Genomic DNA, 8,585 nt, shown 5'->3' on the forward strand with positions numbered 1-8,585 from the left:
GGTATTCTGCTCCTGTCTAGGAGGGAACAGAAAGCTGCTCTGAGGAAAATAGATCCCTGGTAGAGAAACCAGTATGCAATTTTTCTAAACTTGAGTGTCTCTAGCAAGCTCAAAGAGCAGCAAGAGACACTAGTGACTGGGTTTCAACTGGCAGACAAAGCTAGTCTAGCATTCATATGGTCATAGGGCTAAAATTTGTGTGATTAAAAAATATATATACCTCTTCATCTAGCATCCATATTTTTGGCCGACCATATTTGGTGCTGACTATTTCAGACTGCCTTTGATAAACAGCTCAAAAATTGCAAGAGGGAAGATCAAGACTTGCTCCAAAAGTCATCTTTATTCCATTCTAGTGTCCAGAGTTGATTGTAAATATCACACTTATTTTAAGTGAGGTGTCATTCTTACTACCACTGTGACAAAATAGCCAAATCAAAATCTTATTGAAGTAGAAGAAATATCTAAATTCCTACTCTAGCTATAATTCAAATGTCCTTTTTGCCAAGAGCAATACATACTTTTTTTTCTTACAAGTTAAAAATCAACTGAGGGAAAAGTGGTTGAAGATTAACTTAAAATTGGGGTGAGGAAAGGAATGGTCCGAGCAAAAACAACTTTGGAGACTAATTTTTGCTTCATGCAGTGTAAAGACTAAAGTAACTTAATTATTTCTCTAAACATACCCAGCCTTTGCTGTAGTAAACTTCAAGGTTGATCTCAGACAAAAGGCCAAAACTTCAACAAAAGCAGTTTTCTTAAGCTAGGAAAACAGTGGTTTTCAACATGTGGTCTGTAGACTGACATAAGGGATCTGTGAAAGGTGACTTATGGAAATAAAGTTTCAGATGCTAGAGAAGGCTGTTTTTTCTGATGAGTCAAAAGTATGTGACTATCGCCACCTACAGTTCACAATTCAGTGTTCATCTACAAGTTTATACCCTTCTCATGCTGTGTCAAATGCTGAGCTGAACATCTTAAACATTAATAGTTGAACTCTATACTCGGTTTTCAGTCTAACTTCTAGACTAGGTGACATACTGAATTTCCAAAGGAGTCCACACCTCCATTTGAAATTTTGTAGGGGTCTGCAAGTGAAAGGCTAAGACAAGAACCATCCCCCCCACCTCAAGTAGAGGGGTTTTTTTTCCTATTATCAAAGGCTAAGTTAAGCTTTCGTGTAATTACATCTATACATAGGTGTTGCTCAGCTCTTTGTGTGGCTTTTAGCTTTGCATAGAACAAACTTAAAGGAGTAAGTCTAAAGCTATTGATGAGAAATTGAAAAGCCCTGCCCCCTTTGGAGGAATTCTATATCTGATTCTTCAGTAGAGGTGGCCTTGTCCAAGTTCCTGTTTTAGTCACTAGTGGCGTATGCAAAAGGTCAGATAAGTAGCATGGCTTCTGGGTTATGTCTCACCAATATTGGGGTTCTTAGCACCTGTTATGTAGACAGGCTATTAAAAATTCTACTGGCTTTGGAATGGAGAAAAGTCTGGATTTTTAAATCTCTCTAGTTTTGGTTTTAATATAATGTGTGGCTGAGATTTGTAGGGATGCCCTTGTGGAAGAAAAACAGTCTTCACTCTTAGGTTGTTTGTAACAAGTCAGAGACTGTTTATTCTCAAGCAGTTGCAAAGGGGAGAGTGCACAAACAGGGATTCCCCTTTCCTAGGCAGGTCGCTGCCAGATAAACAGTTAGGGCAAGCATTTATACCTTTTGTTGCATACAATAATCAACAGCCCTGTCTTTATTTTAATACATATTCCTTCCTGATCTCTGTCTTTTCTAAGCAGTTCCTCCTAGTCTGCATTCCATTCTTATCTGACACAAGCTCAAAACAGCATCTCTTACAATTTTCCCACTCGCCCAGGCTGTGCTTCAAAGTCTGGTGTTATTAGAGTTAGTTAGCCTGACTCTTGCTCTATTCCTAAAATGTCTGCATTCAAGTTCCCTTTTTCCACTTCCAGCACAACTATCAGTCTTAAACCTCCATTTTCATCAAACCTTATATTGCTGATTCTAGATCAAATGGTTCAGCCTCATGGGTTTTGGTTGGATGCAACGACAATGCATAGTTAGTATGAACATAAAAGGTGGTGTTATTACATCCTTTACAACAACCTAATCCTAAACTGAACAACCATGAAAGCATTAACATTCCCTTTGTAATATGATGGGGTTGTATAGCCTTAGTCACAAAACACAATACATAGACACTCTATAGGCTGTATGAAAGGCATACTTTTCAATTGGATATATATTTTGAAGCATATGAATTTGACTTTGTAATTCAGAGATTTCTCAGTCCTCGGGTAGGAGTGAAAGCAAATTTTGGAACCAGTCAGGTACTAAGGCAGTCCAATTAAAAGATATCTGAAACCTAAGGGCTGATTGTAGGATTCTATCCACAGGCCCATAAATAATGTTTGCCTGCAGCAGTGGTGAGATTAAAATGTATGTCTTGCAAAGTGGTGGTCTTAACATACAGCTGTCATTAGCTTGGAAAAGCAGCTGTCCTGTCAGGGAAGTTCCTTGTCCCATACCCTCCCTACAAACATAATGAACAGTGACAGCTTCCCCTGGCTTCAGTTTTCATACACACTGAAGCTGTGTGGGTTCTGAAGGCCAGAGTGTCTATTGACTCCCTATCCAAATGTCAGGTGTTATTCCAGGAGCACTGACTATAAATCAGGCATACCAGGTAGTTTAATTTCCCAAATGTCTCGGTGAATTATCCAATCCCACATCCATCCTCCCCATAGACGTGGCAGGATTCAGTATGTGGGAGCCCACATCCCTCCAACTGGTCCATGTGCTTGGAAGGAGCACTGCGAACATCTGCACTTCCACCCAGAAAATCTCCAAGTATGTCTCCGTAGCCACAGATCAGATGATACTCCTGAAGTATCTGTAAGGGAAGTGGGCCAAGCCTGATGCACAAGATCACTCTGAATGGCCATGAGCTGGTCATTCAGGAAATCCTGAATTTCTGAACAAGCCGGATCCCACTGTAATGCCTTTGCAGCCTCAGTGATATTTAATACCATCGTCAGAAGTTTCTGGGTCACTGAACTAAGGACGGAGATAACATGTAATTCATCGACTCCAGCCTGTACCTCAGTTAACTGCTCCAATAATAAGACCTGTGGCTTTTTCCAATTGTCCTAATTTTTCTTCATGTTGTTGGCCTTATAAATATTCCAAATTGCAGCTGCACTATTAGCACCATCCCATAGGTGTCCAGTCAAGTCCTTCTTCGTTCTAGAGGAAACCCAGGCCTTTTGCTGTGCTATCTTAATGGCAGCCCCTTTTGAGCAATTAGGATATGTAAAGGTGACCTGAAAACTGGATACAGGCAGCATGAATTTTATAGTCTCTAGTGTAGTATTAATCACAGTCCATCAATAGCCTAACACATCTCTCTTTGATGAAGTACCATACCATATCTGTTGGCTTAACACTTTCATTTATTTCCAAGAGGCATTAGCATTAATAGCATAGGAAGGGGTATACTGCAATATGGTGCAGGTTAAATTATTAGTTACTGGGATTATTTCAATGCAGATAAAATTTCCAGTGGCAGAACAGACTCTTTGAGTGTACGTTTGATTATTCACTAATTGGGTGACCAAATAACAGTAAGGGCCTCTTTCATCTAACATACTGCAGACTCCAGGAACGGCCGTCATATCTACCTCACTATAGAATCCATTAATCTCAATTTCCAATTCTTGGGGCTCATTTGTAGTGATATATATTTCTATCATCACCAACCCATTTGTTTTCCACTCAATTATTCGCTCATATGACTTATTCTGAACTTTAAAAAATACATTTTCTGAACAAAATTTCAGTAAATTACTAAGATTTGAAAGTCTTGGCCATTGGGTTTCATTAGAATATACAGTATTGTCTGTATTTGGGTAAATTACAGGGGTGGTGGCAAAGGTGGAGGGGATGGTGGGGATAATGTTCATGGCAGCAAGGCATCTTTGGTATTTGTCATCAGGAAGCCATTTAGGGAGGGCAGTATGTTCTGATGGTACTTGTCCGTAAGCACAAAGCCCAGACCCTGGGAAAAAAATCCAAACCACCACTCAACTCCAAATTCCCAAGAATGGTCCTCGCAGTTCCCTCCCTGCCAATACACAATACTCCGTTTCCTCCACCAGGGCCAATTGTTAATGTCCTTTGTCATCAGGAATTTCTGGACCTCGGTGGTTTCAGCAGAGCGAGTGTTCCTTCTTCTCTCTTGGAACAGTTGTGGTTTAGCATTATGCAGGGGAGAGGTTACTAGCACATCACCCTGTAATAATTTGGTTCTAGTGAAATCCTAATGCATGATAGTTCTGTCAGTGGACATGGGAGAGGTTACTAGCACTTCACCTTGTCCTTTTCTCCTGCTGTCCAGAAGGAACAGCAGCACCAGAAGGAGAGAGAGACCGATCATCAGTCGGAGAGTCATCTCGAGGTGGAGGGGCCTTTTTGCAGTGAGAAGCATGGGTCCAGACAATCAGTCCTTGGCACTTCACAGCGGTGTTGGTAGTTAACAGGTTTTTTGGTAAGGGCCTTTCAAGTGCAGGGTCAGGGCCGTCTTTAGCTGATGAACCTTTATGTAGACCCAGTCTCTTGCTTCCAATTAGTGGCAGGGTTACTCAAGATCCTTGGGTAGTGCTTCTTTCACCTGTGTATAAAGAGACCTAACGCATTTCATTAGAGCCTAACAATAATTAAGCATTGTGTCATCCATTAAATGAATGTCCATCTGGGCGAGGGTCAGTGAGGGTACGCGAGCAAAGGGGGGATGATTGCTGTAGTTAAACGAGACTAGTTTGCACCGGATTTTTCCTCTGTGGCCCAGCACTACTGCCAACAATGTACGACCTGCCAGCAGCACAATGTTGGTAAGGCTGTTAAAGTTAGACAGTCAGTGCGTCCCCCTCCCTGGGGACCTTTTGTAAATATTCAGATTGATTTTATTCAAATGTCTAAATGTTGTAATTATGAGTATGTGTTGTTTTAGTTGATGTATTTTCAAACTAGGTTGAGGCCTTCCCTTGCAGAAGGGCAGATGCCAAGACTGTTGTGAAAATTTTGCTTAAGGATTTTTATACCAAGGTTTGACATACCTGTTGGTATCAACAGTGATCGGGGTACTCATTTTACTGGACATATAAAAGAATTATGTGCAGCCTTGCAGATCCAACACAACCCCATTGTCCCCACCACACGCAGTCTGCTGGGATAGTGGAACGTCAGAATGGGATCCTGAAAAATAAACTGGCTAAGATCTGTGCGGAGACAAACTTAAATTGGCCAGATACCTTTCCACAAGACAAAACACCACAAGGACATAGAACACAAAACACGTCTATTGTGCCAGTAAACGCATGGTATGTTGGATTGCTCTTTAGCTGGCATCAGCTTTCTCTGATTTTCTGAAAAACTGCCAGAAGCTACATTGGATGCCCTGTCAGGATCTCAAGAGGGCTGAAAAACGAAAGAACATATTTCTACCCCTTCTGGGGCAATCAGTCATTGCTTAAAATCTTACTTTCTTATACAAATACCCTTGCAGATTGCAGGCAAAACAGAGGAATTACCCCCATATTTTCTGTGTTTGTTTCATAGGCAGGCCAGGTTTCAGTGGCTCTTATCTTTATCAGTTAAGTACTTTGCATAAACACAGATGTTTTCTGGATTGCTTTTGGATCCAGAGCCAGTCACAGATTAAAACTTTTACTTAAAAGGGACACAGTTAACTTTTACCAGAGTTCTGATTGCCTTTTACTTATAACTCCTGCTTTCAAAACACACAGCGATCTGAAAAGGAAACACCACCTATTGTAGCCACTTGGAGCGTAATAGGATTTTAATTAAGTAGCATTGTATATTTACATTCCTTTCACCTCTTCTACAATATACACTGCACATGTTCTTGTCCTTAACATCCCCTGTATACATTTTGGGCGGTTAAATTCCAACAGACACCCCGTATGTTCTTTTAGCTAATCTGACTAAAATATTCATAGCCAAATGATTTCAATCAAATAGTCTTTTTGCATGGATTTATTTACAGACATTTCTTTGGGAAAAGGGCCCATTTTTCCTTCAGAATGGCTGCAAAGAAACCAAGAATTATTTTCTTTTTAGCGTTTTTACAAAATCCAACTGATAATTCCCTCCAACAACTACAGAGTTAACTTTTCACTCTCGTTCCTTTAATCACTTGCTTATTCTCCCAAAACGATACGCTATCAACTCAGATTTTTACCATTCAGATTATTGTTGTAGGGGTTTAAATTTCCCATGCCTATATTTACTGCTTTCCCTTAGTCCTTCCACCATGCCCCTCAGGGCTTCCAACCAGTTTTCCATTTTTTTTTTCCTCTGCCTGCCTGTCTGCTTGTCTGGGCCCCATCTTTTTTTCCTTGCTGCACCATCCCTTTCCCTGGGCACAGGCTTTGTTCCACTACCAATTTAGCAAGGTGGGTGGGCTCCTCAACCAGCCCGCACCCCTCCTGGTCTCTCTCCTTAAACATTCTCACTCACAAGGGCTACCCAAGTCCTCCCCCGTAAGGCTTGCCACCTGGACAGAATGCACAGCCAATTGGTGTTTTAACTGTTCAATTTTTCCTAGCTGTCAGGTACACATCTCTTCCCTTTTCCCCAGCTCCTCTTATTGCCCAGTCCTGCTACGACCGGGAGTAGACCCACCTGCACCCTTTCCCCGTAGACCAGGGTGGAGAGAGGAATGCTAAACCTCTCTCTGGTTCTCAAGCATACTGCGACTGAGAGTGGGGCTCACCTTTAATTATGCAATCCTCAACATAAAATACCACCAGTGCTAGGCAAACTAACGTGAAATGTCAAGGGCAAAACAGAGAGCTGGTGTGCGCTCTGCGGCACTCCTCCCCCCCACCCCCCCCACGCACAATTCTCCACCAAAACTGTGACAGATTTCCGTTACCAATCTCCTTGTGCCTCAGTTGATCAGGCTAAGACCGCAGGATCATAGGGGTGGAGATGAAGAGAACACACCGTATCACTACATTTTAAAGCTTCATTAATAAAATAATAAAAAACAGTGGTGAGTGCGGGAACTGCTTTCACGTCACTCAAAGGAAGGAAGAAGCATTAGTGCTCAAACCGTGACCCACTTTCATACTCACAAACATGCTACCCGGGCTGGCCAGGCCCGGGGGTAGGAGAGACAGAGAGAGAGGTGGACGGGAGGTTATCCTATGGACAGGTTGTCCAGAGATACACTGCAAAAATCTCCAACTTGCTTCCGCTCTTGGGAGGGATTTTTTACGCCCTGGGGTCTCTTGGGGTGTCCCTTTCAGAGACCTTTGCTTGGTATTCCAGTCCAGGCTGGCTGCCAGTGGCTTCTTCAGCATCCCCAAACCACACCAGCTCCAGGGTCGCAAAGGCAGACTGTTGGGTCTCACTGGGTGGCCAACCTTTGCAAATGTAATCTCAGTCCTGCAACTTGTTTTGCCTTTGTTTTGCCTCTGTCTATATTTTTCACAGCCAGCTGAGGCTGAAAGCGGTTTGTGTGTGTGTGTGTGTACTTGGCATGGTCTGTGTTGATTCTTGACCTTGAACGCAGAGCAGCTTTCTCTTTATCTCTAGGTCAAGCTGACTTTTCATATTATTGTTCCATGGGTTTAAATTAATATAATGTGTGGCTCAGATTTGTAGGGATGCCCTCAATTCTAGATCTTCCCTGATTTTGAGATAAGATCTAGTTCAGTATGAAAAACTATCTCCCCCTGCATTTGAGACTCCTTGGTCATCTCCACCTGGAGTAATTCCAAATTTGAGACACCCTGTCTCCCCACCAAGGCTCATGCCCCAGAATACCACTCTCCCAATTTCAGATGTACATGCATACACACAAGCATCTTCCCTCTGAGGTATCAATCCCTACTATCGTCTGTTAAGCATTTAAGTGGTTTCATTCATCCTAGCACAGAAACTATGTAATGGTAATGGCTATGGTAATTTGTTGGAATTCCATGAAATATCCTTCATTCCAATGAGCACACAACTATGGATCATATTCAAAGATATGCAGTAGCAAATAGGATAAATGTTGGTATTTCAGAAAACTGTCAAATAGCTGCACAATCACAGAGCATTGCATGCAATGACTGGGGCAGCTCAGACATGTCGGAACCATTGTTTCAGGTTGTTCATGGACTCAGATGAACAAGTTTACATTGGTTTGCAAGGTTATCTTTATAACCATAAGGCAGGGGTGGGGAACCTACGGCCCCCAGGCCAGATCCGGCCTGTTGCTTAATTTCATCCGGCCCACAGCAAGTATTTCTAAAAACACAGACCTATGACAGTAGCCTATGGTGGGTGGAGACAGCGGAGGAGATGAGGAGGGAGGTGAGCGGCAGGCAGTGGCTGTAACTGCAACACTGGGGCAAGGCAGAGCCTCCAGCCACTCTCGTGTGTTATGACCTCACAACGGCTGGCCCTGGAGCCCGGCAGCGTGTTCCTCAGCCCGTGCGTGCTTCCAGCGCTCTAGTGCGGAGCAGCCAGTAGCATCCCCAAGCCGCGCACATGT

General features: G+C 42.7%; 1 long non-coding RNA gene across 2 annotated transcripts; it reads right to left on the reverse strand.

Annotated features, from left to right (window-relative positions):
* Positions 1–84: 84 nt before the first annotated feature.
* On the reverse strand, positions 85–7,552 carry LOC311521763. 2 transcript variants are annotated; one of them, XR_014711965.1, is made up of 3 exons: positions 7,177–7,552; positions 5,134–5,272; positions 85–4,688 (listed from the first exon to the last, which is right to left on the reverse strand). It is a non-coding gene; the product is annotated as an uncharacterized lncRNA (long non-coding RNA). The 2 variants fall into 2 exon arrangements; XR_014711966.1 differs by having other exon boundaries at positions 85–4,704.
* Between the last annotated feature and the right edge of the window lie 1,033 nt (positions 7,553–8,585).

Source organism: Lepidochelys olivacea (assembly GCF_965140295.1).
Source record: "Lepidochelys olivacea isolate rLepOli2 genome assembly, chromosome: 6".
NCBI classification, from domain to species: domain Eukaryota; kingdom Metazoa; phylum Chordata; order Testudines; family Cheloniidae; genus Lepidochelys; species Lepidochelys olivacea.